We start from the raw sequence: 16,565 nt of genomic DNA, 5'->3' as shown, positions 1-16,565 counted from the left end.
AATCCAATGTAAGCTTTTTATGGCTTTCCTTAGTTGACCAATTTATATGACTCATAGAGGGATCAATTACAGGGATGAAAGATTATAGTTGGTCAATCAATTGTTCAGCTGTAGTAGTAGAGATTATGATTTGTCGTGTCGAAGATGTTAGAAATTCCTATTCCACGGCATGATCAAGAAAAGACAACAACTAATCATAAAAACCATTAACATTTAACAGACCTATGAATTTATGGTGAATGTGCAGTTGGGCCCAAGAGGAAATATGAAAGATCTCTTTCAATGTGCCCAGACCACTTGGTAAGGCAATGAAGGCATCAGTGTGTTTAAACATTGTTTTCATTCAATCAGACATTGTGGAGACTTGTAATTCCTCTCCAATTGTTTTTAAAATGATGTCCCCTGTGCTAAAGCTTTGGGGACAACCCCCAAAAATTGACTACCTCCTAAAAATACAGTTATTGACACTCTCCCCATTAACCCAAGGTTGCCTCCCCTATACACTAAATAAATCTTTCTTTTAGCCAGTACCTGATCAAGATGATTTGTTGATTCTAAAAACTCTATTTCCTTCCTAGGACTAGATCCACTAAAAACAAAAATATTTTTTATGTGATGAGTTGAGGAACTTGCCATTTCTACACACTTCTATATCTGTTGAATGTATGGGTTGAGTAGAAATGAAAGAAAGGAAGAGAAGATTTTATAGATGAGAAATTGAAAAGGCAATCATACCACCTATATATAGGCCAACTGGAGTCTCACACTCTTTCTCTCTCTCTCTCTCTCTCTTTATTTATTTATTTACTTATTTTTAAAAAGTACATATATGTACAGGAGTTATGATTATGGCTCACATCTTCCCCTGGTTTTACGTCCAAGAATGGCTTAAACGCCCTCTATGGGTTGAGGATAGGCTTCCCATCCAGTTTTCTTAAAAACTGGCAAACAAGGTCTTTTTTAGTCAGATTCCCAAGACTAAGTCGAGCATGTTCTTTATGGAATTGTGGCCATAAATCATGAATTGCACGATGCACATCTCCACTAAGGTGCATCTCAAGAGTCAATAGAAGATTATCTAAAGACCCCTTACTCAAGCCATCCTTAATGAATTGTATTTTATGTTTACGGTTTACAGATATCATTTCTAAAGAACGACATGTTGCATTATAAGTCCATCTGACACATCTGTGATAGACTTTTAGTCGTTTTGCACTACGTTTCTTTGCAAAAGTGCTTTTACTTGTTCTAGGCATGTATGAAATGAAAGAATTGGAGGACTCACCTGATAATTAGACCTTTGCTTCAATTAGCCAGCGAATATCTTTAGGAATTCCATGGTTCATTAAAAACCTCAATCTTGCACATCTAGCATGGTAAATTTTTGTAATCACATTATGAGGCAGAGCGGTAAAATACTTTTTCAATTTTTCAAGAGTGGTGTCCATTTTCAAATGGGATTTGGAGGAGAGATTCAAAGAAAGGGGAATGAGCAAAGAATTGCACAAATATAAACACAGATATCATTTATCATGGGAAACTGAAAGAACCGACTTAAGAGTCAAGGAGTACCGTTATCCGCCATTTGACTGGGGTGAGAGAGACTAGCAAAAAAAAAGTCACACCAAAAGGAAACATAAAAAAAATGTGAAAAAAATAATCAATCTTTATATACAGGATCACCCAATTTAATGGAGTCATGTTGAACTAAAAAATTGTCAAAGTAAACTTTCAAACAATGTCCATTTACCTTGAAAACATTGTTATTCTTTGGATTATCGATATCACAAGCACCATATGGATACATATGTTTCACAATAAAAGGACCGCTCCATCTTGATCTTAGTTTTCTAGAAAATAAATAAAGTCGAGAATTATAAAGCAAGACTTTTTGACCAACATTGAATGTTTTTCTCAGTATTTTATTGTCATGAAACTCTTTGATTCTTGCTTTATGAGTTCTTGAATTTTCATATGCATAATTTCTTATTTCCTCAAGCTCATTTATTTGTAATTTTCACAGCTGACTAGCATCATCAAGGTTTGAATTAAAAGCTTTAATAGCCCAATAAGCTTTATGTTCACGTTCCACAGGCAAGTGACAAGGTTTTCCATATACTAATCTATAAAGTGACATACATAATGATGTTTTATAAGCAGTTCGATAAGCCCAAAGTGCATTATTAAGTCTTAAAGACCAGTTTTTCTAGTTAGGGTTCACTATTTTCTCCAAGATTTGTTTGATCTCCCTATTAACAAGTTCTGCCTTTCCACTCGTCTGAGGGTGATAAGGGGTGGCAACTTTGTGTGTGATTCCATATTTCTTCATTAAAGACTCAAATGTCTTGTTGCAGAAATGTGTTCGACCATCACTTATCATGGCTCGAGGGATTCCAAATCGACTTAAAATGTTTTCTTTCAAAAACTTTATCACTGTTTTGTGATCATTGTTTAGACTTGGAATTACCTTTATCCATTTTGAAACATAATCTATTACGACTAATATGTACAAGAAACCAAATGATGGAGGAAATGGACCCATGAAATCTATACCTCAATAGTCAAAGATCTCAATGACAAGAATAGTGACACGACCAAAAGATTGATGTCTTCTCCCAAGTGCAGGAGTGTCAAAGTAATAAATAACCCGGCAGGACCAGGGTCAAACCACAGAGAGGTTAATTGTATAAATTATAAATAACAATACAACAACAACAACAACAACAACAATAATAACAATAATAACAATAATAATAATAATACTCAGTACGTGGCGTTGTTATACCTGAGAATGATCTAAAAGATCGGGTCACAGGTTTCCAACCTATATACTGATTTTATAAAAAGATCAAAGAGATATATTATATAATATAAATAGATTTCTGATGCGAATGAACAAGGCAAGACCAACAATGTCAGGATCCTTGATCAAACACATAGCATACTTAACGTACATAAAATATAACAAGAATGTAAATAATAATAATAATAATAATAATAATAGTAATATTAATAGTAATAATAATAATAATAATAATAATAATAATAATAATAATACTAGTAGTAGTAGTAGTAGTAGTAGTAGTAGTAGTAGTAGTAATAAAGAAGAAGAGGAAGAAATTAATGAGAACTTTGAGATGGAAGATTAATGTAAGGATTAAACAATGATAAAAACAAATGTCAAGGTTAGAGGATCCACTAATGGTATTTCAAACAAGTATAGTATAAACTCTTATTATTCAACTGGAAACCACACACAACGAAGGTTCCAATCAGATGATTTCTCATTAATAGCTCATTATAAATTATTAATATGATCATATTAATTATCTTATTTAAGTAACACCAAACTTTTAAATATTGTCAGGAATTCATGATGCTAACTTATGTTAACAACAAATCAAGTTCCTTTCATAGCACAAGTGTAGGTAATACCATACGGTTGGGCTATGAGAGTGCCAAGCATTTGTTGTACCAAGTGTTATACAACACAAATCTAGATTAACCATTTAACAAGCAAGGTATTAAGAATTAGTAAGATAAAAAGATAAGACATGTTAATATTAAACATTAAGATCCATGTTGAGTTTACACTATATTTATTCTTACACCATTAGTGTAACCTTTTCACATTGACATAATAAACTTAGCTAAACATAATGAAGAAGAGAAACACAAATAAACAAAACAAGAACATAAAGAAAATACAAGTTAACTAAGTAAAGGAAAGGAAATGAAAAGCATAAACAAGATATTAATGAAAGCAAAACTTAAAAATTACAAAAAAAATATAAAGAGAGAAATAAAGAGCATGAACTTGATTTGAACAACCCAAGCCCCCAAATACATGACAAATGCCTCCTTTTATAGGCCAAAGTTCTGAATTATTGATTTGATGACTAATTGTTGAGTGGGTGGCCAACTCTTGACTTTGTGAAAATCCTTATCTTCTTGTTTGAATAAAAGGAAATTGCTAGCATCAGAATTGGGACCACTTATAAACATGAAATTTGTAGGAAATTTACTCAGATTTCCAAGAAAAAAAAAATGGAGGTCATTTTGGACTTCTAGAAACTCCATATATGGGCAAAACACTGAACAGTGTTTGGGCTGTATGACAAATTTGGACTTCTCCGTTGTTGCTATAATTTGGACTTGCAAACGACCTTCTTAGATCTTGGTGTCCATATGAAAGTTGTAGGCATATATCTTACTGAATTTGTGTAAACATTTGAGATCATTTGGACATCTAGAACTCGAGATATGACCCAATTACCGAACAGTGTTCCAGTTTGGACTGCACCAACATCTCTTTTCTAAGTTTGGCCCTCTCTTTGTCCTTTCAATTTCTATACTTGAACTCATCAATCAATCCTTTGATTTATATGATAGGCCTGCATTTAAGATGAACATTTACCATATATTAAGGCATTTTACAGTATTAGACTTGTTATTATAAAACATACTTTAGTTAAGGAGTTATTGATACTTTAAGTGCAAAATGATGATATAAAACCTTGATAAATATGCACTTTTAAGTACTAATCAAATAGGATTTAAAGGCATCATGTGACGATTTGAAATAGATCCCAACTTTTGACAATTTTCACAAGTCTTGTAGAATGCATGTGAGTCTTTGAACATGGTGGGCCAATAAAATCCACTTTGTAAGATTTTTGCAGTTGTCTTTCTTGATGAGAAATGACCCCCACATGCCTCATAATGATAAAATTTAATGACACTACTTACCTCATTGTCAGGAATGCATCTTTGAAATATTTGATCAGGACAACAATTGAATAAATAAGGGTCATCCCAATAAAAGTTCTTCACTTCGTTCAAGAACTTTCTTTTATCTTGGGTACTTCAATGAGTTGGCAATTGTCCTAAAACAAAAAAAATTAACAATATTAGCAAACCAAGACATTGTAGAGACAGAAAATAAAGATTCATCAAGAAAGTAGTCATTGATTGGTGTGATACCAGATCTCGAATCGATTGTCAATCTTGACAAATGATCTGTAACAACATTTTCAGTGCCTTTCTTGTCTTTGATTATGATATCAAATTCTTGAAGTAACAAAATCCACAGCACCAATCTAGCCTTAGAATCTTTCTTAAAGAGAAGATATTTCAAAGTTGCATGATCACTAAAAACGATAACATGAGAGCCAACAAGATAATATTTGAACTTGTCACATGCAAATACTACTACAAGTAATTCTTTTTCAGTGGTAGTGTAATTCATTTAAGCATTATTTAAAGTTTTACTTGCATAGTAAATCACATAAGGTTTCTTATCTTTTCTTTGTCCCAAGACAGCACCCACGACATAATCACTAGTGTCATATTATTTCAAAAGGTAGTGACCAATCAGGAGGTTGAATGACAGGAGCAAAAGTAAGCAAGCTTTTAAGTTTAACAAAGGCTTTTTCATATTATTCAGTCCATTCAAAAACATTTTCCTTTGTTAGAAGGTTACACAATGGTTTAGATATTACACTAAAATCTTTGATGAACCTTCTGTAAACACCAACATGTCCTAAGAATGATCTAACATCTTTAACAGATTTGGTGTTGGTAAGTTGGCAATTAACTCGATTTTAGATTTGTCAACCTTAATTCCTTTCGATGAAACAATGTGACCAAGTACAAAGTCGTTTGTTACCATAAAGTGATATTTTTCTCAATTCAGTACAAGATTCTTCTCTTCACACCTGTTCAAAACCTTTTCCAAGTTAGTTAAACAATCATCAAATGAATCACCAAAAACAGAAAAATCATCCATAAAAATCTCAAGGAAACATTCAACCATATCACTGAATATGCTAAGCATGCATCTTTGAAATGTGGTCGGTGCATTACATAATCCAAAAGGCATTCTTCAATATGCAAAAGTACCAAATGGACATGTGAAAGTAGTCTTCTCTTGATCTTCCAATGCAATTTCAATTTGGTTGTAACCTGAATAGCCATCTAGGAAATAATAAAATACATGACCTGCAACTCTTTCTAGGATTTGATCCATGAAAGGTAAAGGGAAATGATCTTTTCTAGTCATTGAATTAAGTTTCCTATAGTCAATGCACATACGCCAACCAGTAATAGTCCTAGTTGGAATTAACTCATTTTTCTCATTTGTTATCATAGTGGCTCCAGACTTTTTGGGTACAACTTGGGTAGGACTTACCCATTTGCTGTCAGAAATAAGATAAATGATTCCATTATCTAGAAGCTTAATGACTTCATTTTTCACTACTTCTTTCATATTAGGATTAAGCCTTCGTTTGTATTTCTCTAGAGGGTTTGGCATTTTCCTTCAAATAAATCATGTGTGTGCAAATCAAAGGGCTAATTCCTTTTATGTCAACTAATGCATTTTTGTGTATTTTCAGAGTTTGTAATAACTTACCTTCTTGATGTGCATTAAGTTTTGAAGAAATTATTACTAAAAAAGTTTCATTTTGTCCTAAAAATAAGTATTTGAGATTGAATGGTAACGCTTCAAATCATGTTTTGGTGGTTGAACACTTGAAGGTATGGACTCAATTGATCGTGGTGGCAATTCTTCAATTTTATGGTCTCCAATTACATGCCTTTGCTTTCTTCCTGAAAATAAAACCATTTGCAAATCATCAAATTCATCAATATCAATTTCAGTGGAAGTGGTTTGAAATTGATTATGAACTAATTTTTCAATAAAGTCCACTTCTTATAAATCATTATCATCTCCAGGTTGCTTGCAAATGTTGAAAATATTCATCTCTAATGTCATGTTTCCAAATGATAATGTCACCAGCCCATTCCTACAATTAATCAATGCATTAGAAGTTGCAAGAAATGGAGGTCTTAAAATAACAAGAATTGAATTACATGCTTCAACAGGTTGTGTATCTAAGACAATAAAATCTACAGGGTAAATGAATTTATTAACTTGTACTAACACATCCTCAAGTATTCTTGTAGTCACTTTTATAGATCTATCAGCAAGTAAAAGAGTTACAGAAGTTGGTTTTAACTCACCTAGATTGAGACTTTGAAAAACTGAATATGGAGTAAATTCACACTAGCTCTAAGATAAAGGAAAGCTCTTTCAATTTTATGTTTTCCAATAAAGCAAGAAATTGTAGGACAACCAGGGTCTTTATATTTCAAAGCATTATTGTTCTAAAGAATAGCACTTGTTCGGCTAAAAATGCTTTCTTTTTCACATTCAGTTTTCTCTTCACAGTGCACAGATCTTTCAAAAATTTAGCATAGGAAGGTACTTGTTTAATAGCATCCAACAAAGGTATATTGATCCTTACCTATTTGAAAGTTTCAAGGATTTCAAAGTTGTGATTGACTTTCCTTTGTTTGGTCATGACATAAGGGAATCAGTCTTTTCTTTGCAATGTTCAGATTCAACCTCTTCCTTACCCTCGAAGATTAACTCATCATCTTTCTCACAAGGTTCAAAAGTGGGTTTTTCAATAACCTTACCACTATGAAGAGTGATGACTGATTTGACTTGATCCATGTGTTGGCTTCCGAAACTACTTGCATTTGCATTATATTGCCCTTTTGGATTTTGTTGTGGTTAAGATGGAAACTTACCTTTCTCTTGAAAATTAAGAGCAAATATGAATTTTACAAGAGCATCTTTAAAATTTGTCATGCTTTGAGCAAGTTCAGTGTTGATTGTTTCTTGCTTTTCAATGAATGTATACAATGTTTACTCAAGATTTGTTTTAGGAGGTGGAGCATAAGGAGGTGCATATCCACGAGAATTTTGAAAATTATGGTGTCCTTGAAATGATGGCTGTGAAGTTTATGCATTATTATTATCGCTCTTCTAACTTAACCAGGGTTGTATATTTGCGAGTATGGGTTATGATTGGGCCTTTGAAAACTATTTAAAGCATGAGCTTGTTTATGGAAGCATTTCTTGAAAGAAGGCAAATTTGGACAGTCATTAGTTGCATGTTTATTTGTTTCACAAATTTGACATACAATTTCTTGAACATATTTTAATTGACCACTTTTTTTCAATTCTAGTGCTTCGACTTTTCTAGCTAAAGATGCAAAATTGGCTTGGAGGTCATGATCTTCCCTAAGGTTGTACATACCTCCACTATATGTATGAGGTTGAGTTTTACCCAATGCCTCATAAGTGGCTGTAGTGTCCCAATTTTAAGCATTTTGAGCTAGCAAGTCTAGGTACTCCATTGCTTCATCAGGGTCTTTATTTTCAAAAGTTTCATTGCATATCAATTCAACCATTTGCCTATCTTTAGGTGTTAACCCTTCATAAAATTGTGAAACCAATCTCCATGTTTCAAAACCATGATGAGGACAAGTATTAAGCAAGTCTCGATACCTATCCCAACATTGGTAAAATGTTTCACCTAGTTTTTGAGTGAAAGTGTTGATTTGTCTTTTGAAAGAGTTGGTTTTGTGAGATGGAAAACAATTCTTTAAAAATTGTTATTGCATTTCATCCTAAACATGAATGGATCCTGACCTAAGATTTTGTAGCCATGTTTTAGTCTTATCTTTTAATAAAAAAGGAAAAAGCTTTAATCTAATAGTATTCATGCTACAATGTAAGTCATTATAGGTGTTACAAACTTCTTCAAATTCTCTTAAATGCAAGTATGAATTTTCTAGATCTAAGCCATGAAAAGAAGGTAAAAGTTGAATAATACCTGGCTTAAAATTAAAATGAGATGCATCAGGAGGGAAAACTATGCATGAGGGTGCACTTGTTCTTGTGGGATTCATGTAGTCTCTAAGTGTTCAAACACGTTATTCTTATTATTCTCATTATGAAAAACGTGACTGATTATCTTCTTCGGCGCATATTTTCTGAAAATGATGAGGATACCCTACAAAGTCTACCACTTAATGTATGTGACCAAACACTCATGCATGTATGGAAAGAGAATAAAAGGAAGAAGAAAACAAAAGAAAAGGAAACAAAACAAAAAAAACAAAGTTAGATACAAGAAAAGTGAAAAATAAAAATAAAAAATAAAATACTATAATAATTTGTATAAGAATTTACCTCCCAGCAACGGCTCCAAAAACTTGACACGACCAAAAGATTGATGTCTTCTCCCAAGTGTAAGAGTGTCGAAGTAATAAATAACCCGGCAAGACCGGGGTTGAACCACAAGGAGGTCAATTGTATAAATTATGGACAACAATAATACAACAACAACAACAACAAGAGTAGTAGTAGTAGTAGTAGTAGTAATAGTAGTAGTATTACTACTACTAATAATAATAATAAAGAAGTTGTTGAGAACTTTGAGATGGAAGATTAATGTAAGGATTAAACAATGATAAAAACAAATGTCAAGGTTAGAGGATCCACTAATGGTATTTCAAACAAGTATAGTATAAACTCTTATTATTCAACTGGAAACTACACACAAAGGAGGTTCCCATCGAATGATTTGTCATTAATAGACCATTATAAATTGTTAACATGATCATATTAATTATCTTATTTAAGTAACACCAAACTTTTAAATATTATCGGGAATTCATGATGCTAACTTATGTTAACAACAAATCAAGTTCCATAACAGTTACTGTCTTGATATTGACCTGTTACAATCTGACCTCTCCTCATATTGTTAACTATATCTAGAGTTATAGAACTCCAATTCAAGCGAGATTGTCATTTTGAAAAGCTAAGACATGAAGATACAAGTATCTGTAGGAAGGAGAACCAGTTCTGCCACTAAGACAGTAATTTTCTCAAACATTGGACTATTTATGTTCAACGGATACTGTCTTGATATTGAACTGTTATTGTCCGACCTCTCCCTAGATTCTTAACTATATCTAGAGTTATAGAACTCCATGTTAATTGAGATTGGTCTTGATGGAAAGCTAAGACACAAAGCTACAAGTTCTTTGAGGAAGGAGAACCCACTTATGCCTCTAAAGCAGTCAAAAGTTCTAAAACATTGGACTGTTACTCTCTAATGGTTACTGTCTTCATATTGAACTATTACTATCCGACCTCTCCTCATATTGTAACTATATTTAGAGTTATACAACTCCATGTCAAGCGAGATTGGTCTTGTTGGAAAGATAAGACAGGATGCTACAAGTTCATAATAGGAAGGAGAACCCACCTCTACCTCCAAGATAGTCAACCTTGCTCAAACATTAGACTGCTATTGTCCAACTGTTACTATTTTGATATTGAACTGTTATTGTCTGACCTCCACTCAAATTTTTAAATATATCTAAAGTTATAGAACTCCATTTCAAGCTAGATTGGTCTCGTTGGAAAGCTAAGACATTAGGCTGCAAGTTCTCTGAAAGAAGGTGAACCCTGTTCTGCCTCTAATACTGTCAAAATTACTTAAACATTGGACTGTTAATGTCCAGCGGTTACTGTCTTGATATTAAATTATTATTGTCCGACCTCTACTCAGATTGTTAACTATATTGAGAGTTATATAACTCAGATTGTTAATTATGTTTATCTTGTTCATTATTGTTTTTTTTTATACTTGACACACATGGTTCCGGAAATTGACGAGCCTGAATCCCTCACATCATTAAAATACGATCTATATAATCAACATTTCATTTAAAAGTGAATCTTACATAAACACATAACATTATGGTTGCATGATTAGAAGTTCATATTAAAAATATACATACATAGACATGAGTTTGCATTCCTGTCATACTAATAGCCATTATGAATTTAAACAAAAGGATCTAATAAAATTTATACATTCAGTACATTGGTTCATACAAAATACATTGTGATTTAGAATGCATCTACATGATTCCTTGCAAAAGTAGGTTCCCGTGTATTAGGTTTCCTAGACATTTCGTTGGAGTGACATCCCTGTTGCATTACAAAACATTTAAGAGAGTGCAATTACTTAATAATAATAATAATATTAAATGGTCTGGTAGTTAATTGAAGCATTAACATTTATAGTTTCTTCATATACTTGGTATAAACAACGTGAGTACATATAGATGCACCAATTCTTCCAATCAACCATAATCTTAAACCTGGCTATCCTCTTAAGGCATCATTTGCTGAGGTTAACCGTTCACTCACCCCGATCATCCATTTGGGATGCCATTAGTTAAAGCTAATCAATCATTCATCTCGGCCTTTCATTCGGATGCCATTAGCCGAAGCTAATCAATCTTTCATCCCGACCATCCATTCGGATGCCATTAGCCGAAGCTAATCATCCATTTGGATGCCATTAGCCAAAGCTAATCAATCATTCCTCCCGGCCATCCACTCGGATGCCATTAGCCGAAGCTAATCAATCTTTCATCCCAGCCATCCACTCGGATGCCATTAGCCGAAGCTAATCATTCATTTGTCCTTTAACTGGTGATCTCTCAAGGTTTGTAAGGTTTGTCTCAAATGTTCTTCGTGCTCCTTGAAAGAATTCAAGTACACCAATATATCATCAATGAATACCACCACAAACTTATCCAAGTATGGATGGAAAACCCGATTCATCAAATCCATGAAGAGGGCTAGGGCGTTCGTCAACCCAAATGGTAGCACCAAAAATTCATAGTGTCCGTAACGAGTTCTAAATGCGGTCTTTGCTACATCTTGACATAATAAACTTAGCTAAACATAATGAAGAAGAGAAACATAAATAAACAAGATAGGAATATAAATAAGATACAAGTTAACCAAGTAAGGGAAAGGAAATGAAAAGCATAAACAAGATATTAATGAAAGCAAAACTTAAGTATTACAAAAATATAAAGAGAGAAATAAAGAGCATGATCTTGATCTCAATAACCAAGATGCCTAAATGCATGGCAAATGCCTCCTTTTATAGGCCAAAATTTGGAACTATTGATTTGATGACTAATTATTAAGTGGGTGGCCACATCTTGACTTGGTGACAATCCTTATCTTTTTGTCTGAACAAAACGTCATTGATAACGTTCGAATTTGAACAACATGTACTCATGAAAGTTTTAGAAAATTGTCTCATCTTTCCAGGAAAAAATAATTGAGGTCATTTGGACTCCTAGAACTTGAGATATGGGCTATAGGATAGATTTGAACTTCTCTATTGTTGCTATAATTTGGACTTGAAAACGACCTTTTTAAATCTTGGACTCTACATGAAAGTTTTAGGCATATGTCTTATATTTCCATCCATATAAAGCACACCTCAATCCTATGACCCAATTACCGAACAATGTTCCAGTTTGGACTGTCTTAGAGGCAGAACTAGGTTTTCTTTCCTTAAGAGAATTATTAGCCACCTATCTTGGCTTTCCAACAAGACCAATCTGGCTTGAAATGGAGTTCTATAACTTAACATATTGTTAACAGTCTGAGGAGAGGTCGTATAGTAACAAGTCAGTATCAAAACAGTAATAGTTGGACACTTATAGTCTAATGTTTTTTTATAAGCATTTTTTACTATCTTAGAGGTATAACATGATTCTCCTTTCTACAGAGAACTAGTAGCCTCTTGTCTTAGCTTTCCAACGAGATCAATCTGGCTTGAAATGGAGTTATATAACTCTCAATATAGTTAACAATCTGAGTAGAGGTCGGACAATAATAATTTAATATCAAAACAGTAACCACTAGACATTAACAGTCCAATGTTTAAGCAATTTTGACAGTATTAGAGGCAGAACAGGGTTCACCTGTTCAATGTCTTAGCAGTCTAATGTTTGAGCAAGGTTGACTATCTTGGAGGCAGAGGTGGGTTCTCCTTCCTATAATGAACTTGTAGCATCCTGTCTTATCTTTCCAACAAGACCAATCTGGCTTGAAATGGAGTTATATAACTCTCAATATAGTTAACAATCTGAGTAGAGGTCGGACAATAATAATTTAATATCAAAACAAAAATTCATACCCTTTTCACTTGACATAATTAACTTAGCTAAACATAATGAAAGAAAGAAACATAAATGAACAAGATAAGAACATAAATGAGAAAGAGGTTAACTAAGTAAAGGAAAGGAAATGAAGTGCATAAACTTGATAAATACAAAGAGAGAAAGCAAGAGCATGATCTTGATCTGGAAACCAAGATGCCTCAATACATGGTAAGTGCCTCCTTTTATAGGGCCAAAAATTTGGAACTGATTGATTTGTTGACTAATTGATGAGTGGGGTGGCCACATCTTTGACTTGAGTGACAATCCTTATCTTTCTTGTCTGAACAAGACATCATTGCTAACATCATAATTTTCCCAAAATCCTCAACAATGTTCTAGGAAATTGTCTCATCTTTCCAACAAAAAAAAGATGAGGTCATTTGGACTTCTAGAACTCAAGATATGGGTTGAACACTAAATAGTGTCTGGGCTGCAGGACAGCTTCGGACTTCTTCGTTGTTCCTTCAATTTGGGACTTCAAAAAAGGCCTTTTTAAAATCTTTGGGCTCCTCATGAAAGTTGTAGGCCTTTGTCTTTACCTTTCCATCCATATAAAATGGACCTAAATCCGAGATCTAAAGCTCCAGATATGATCCAATTACCGAGCAATGTTTCGGTTTGGATTGCACCGGCATCTCTTTTCTAAGTTTGGCCATCTCTTTGTCCTTTTCACTTTCACAATACTTAAACTCATCAATCAAATCCTTTTATTTATGTGATAGTCCTGCATTTAAAATGAGCATTTACCATAAATTAAGGTATCTTATACTATCAAACTTGTTATTATAAAACATGTTTTTAGTTAAGGAGTTATTGATACTTCAAGTGCAAATTGATGATATAAAACCTTGATAAACATGCACTTTTAAGTACTAATCACACCCCCCAACCAGCTTATTACTAGTCCCTAGTAATCTAAAGCGTTAAAATAGAGAAACAATTTGCAAGTTTCACAAAGCAAGGCATTCATCATTCAACTTCCATTAATCTATCCAGATAAACAAACTCTCATTAAATTTATATTACTGCTTCATACTTCTTAAACAAGATATTAATAAACCTTCTTTTTATGTGCTCAATATATGAAAACATAGATGATGGGGCTTTTGTTGGAAGAAAACAATATTATGTTCAAATGTTTAAGGTGAACTTCCTTGGATTGAATTATTAATATTATTACTTTTTTTTTCTTTTTTTTTTATTTATATACACATACAACTTAAAACACAATGTATCTTTAACCCATGTAATGAGTTTTAGGCTAATGACTCCTAGACCAGTTGGTCTTCGGACATTAGGTGTTGAGACACCCCTACGAGCTTAACAACTCGGGTTGCAGATACTGATACGTAGATAGTGCAATGTTTGATTCCCTTAAGCTTTTCTCCTTAACCCATGTAACAAGCTTTGGGCTAATAGCTCCCAAGTCAGTTGACTTTAGGGTATTAGGTGTTAAAACACCCCTTCGGGCTTAATTGCTTAGGTTAGGGAGGCTACGAAACCAAACTTATCTACGTTTTTATTATCATCAATATTATCAATTTTTTTTTTTTGCAAATTATATACTATCCCTTCCCCTTAGTTGTTACCTTCAACAAAAGAATATAAATAATGTAATAATCCAATGTGCAACCCACAATCATATGTTAAAGTGTGTGTGTGAAAATGAAAGGTTTAATAATACTTGTTGAATGAGTATATGAGCAAAATCAAGTGATAACAATGCGAGAGTTTGTAAACCTGAATATTTCAAGAAGTATTCTAATAGGCCTTGTTATGAATATTGCAAATAACCATTAGAAAGTTTTTACTAAGATGCGTCTCAAGAATAATTCCTCTTTACTCTGCCATCCTAGTAATAACAGTTTTGCCAAATGGTTTTTTTTAAAAACAAAACAGTTAGTTGGTTAGTTTTTTTTTTAAACTACTACCCTCTCCCCCCAACCAAAACGAGACATTGACCTCAATGTCCTAAGGTAGAAAGATAGAGTATAGAAGACATCACCTGAAACAGCGAACAATGACAAACCTAAAACACACTTAAACAAATATAAGAAGTAACAAAACAAAATAATATGCTATTAATAAAACCAAAAGACACAAGGTTTCACAGATGAAGGCTCAAATCTAATCTAAGCTTTTTACGGCTTTCCTTAGCTGACCAATCTAGGCGACTCATGCAGGGATCAATGACAGGGATGAAAGATTGTAGTTGGTCAATCAATTGTTCAGCAGTAGCAGCAGAGATTATGATTTGTCGTGCCGAAGATGTTAGAAATTCCTGTTCCACAGCTTGATCAAGGAAAGACAGCAACTTATCATAAAAACCATTAACATTTAACAAACTTATAGGTTTATGGTGAATGTGCAGTTGGGCCCAAGATGAAATATGAAAGATCTCTTCCAATGTGCCCAGACCACCTGGTAAGGCAATGAAGGCATCAGCATGGTTAAACATGGTATTCAGTCGGTCAGACATTGTTGGGACCTGTAGTTCCTCTCCAATTGTTTTTCCAATGATGTCCCCATTTGTTAAAGCTTTGGGGACAACCCCCAAAACTTGACTGCCTCCTAAAAATGCAGCCATTGACACACCTCCCATTAACCCAAGGCTGCCTCCCCCATACACTAAATGAATCTTTCTCTCAGCTAGTACTTGACCAAGATGATTTGCTGATTCTAAAAACTCCTTTTCTTTCCCAGGGCTGGATCCACCGAAAACACAAATATTTCTTATGTGATGACTTGAGGAACCTGCCATTTCTACACACTTCTATATTTGATGAATGTATGGGATGAGTAGAAATGAAGGGAAGGAAGAGAAGAATTTATAGATGAAAAAGTGAAAATGCAATCATACCACCTATATGTAGGCCAGCTGTAGTCTCAAACTCTCTCTCTTTATTTATTTATTTTGACAAAGCATGTATGTACAGGTAGTTGTGATTGTGGCTCACATCTTCCCTTGGTTTTACGTCCAAGAACAGCTTAAACGCCCTCTATGGGTCGGGGATAGGCTTCCCATCCAGTTTTCTTAAAAACTGGCAAACAAGGTCTTTTTTAGTTAGATTCCCAAGACTAAGTCAATCATGTTCTTTATGGAATTGTGGTCATAAATCATGAATTACACAATGCACATCTCCACTAGGATGCGTCTCAAGGGTCAACAAAAGATTATCTAAAGACCCTTTACTCAGGTCATCCTTAATGAATTGTATTTTATCTTCACGGTTTACAGATACCATTCCTAAAGAATGACATGTCGCATTACAAGTCCATCTGGCACATCCGTGACAGACTTTCAGTCGTTTTGCACGACGTTTCTTTGCAAAAGTGCTTTTACCTGTTCTAGGCATGTGTGAAATGAAAGAATTAGAGGACTCACCTGATAATCGGACCTTTGCTTCAATCAGCCAACGAATATCTTCAGGAATTTCATGGTTCATTAACAACCACAATCTTTCACACCTAGCACGGTAAATTTTTGTAATCGCATTCTGAGGCAGAGTGGGAAAATACTTTTTCAATTTTTTAAGAGTGGTGTCCATTTTCAAATGAGAATTGGATGGGAGATTCAAAGAAAGAAGAAAGAGCAGAGAATTGCACAATTATATACACAAATATCAGTTATCATGGGAAACTGAAAGAACCGACTTAAG

At 33.7% G+C, this 16,565-nt stretch overlaps 1 pseudogene; it reads right to left on the bottom strand.

Annotated features, from left to right (window-relative positions):
• The window catches only part of LOC140954777 (uncharacterized), a 165,184-nt pseudogene that overhangs the window by 57,740 nt on the left and 90,879 nt on the right, over nucleotides 1-16,565 (bottom strand).

Source organism: Populus alba, chromosome 17 (assembly GCF_005239225.2).
Source record: "Populus alba chromosome 17, ASM523922v2, whole genome shotgun sequence".
Taxonomy (NCBI): domain Eukaryota; kingdom Viridiplantae; phylum Streptophyta; class Magnoliopsida; order Malpighiales; family Salicaceae; genus Populus; species Populus alba.
This window is presented reverse-complemented; position numbering and strand designations above follow the sequence as displayed.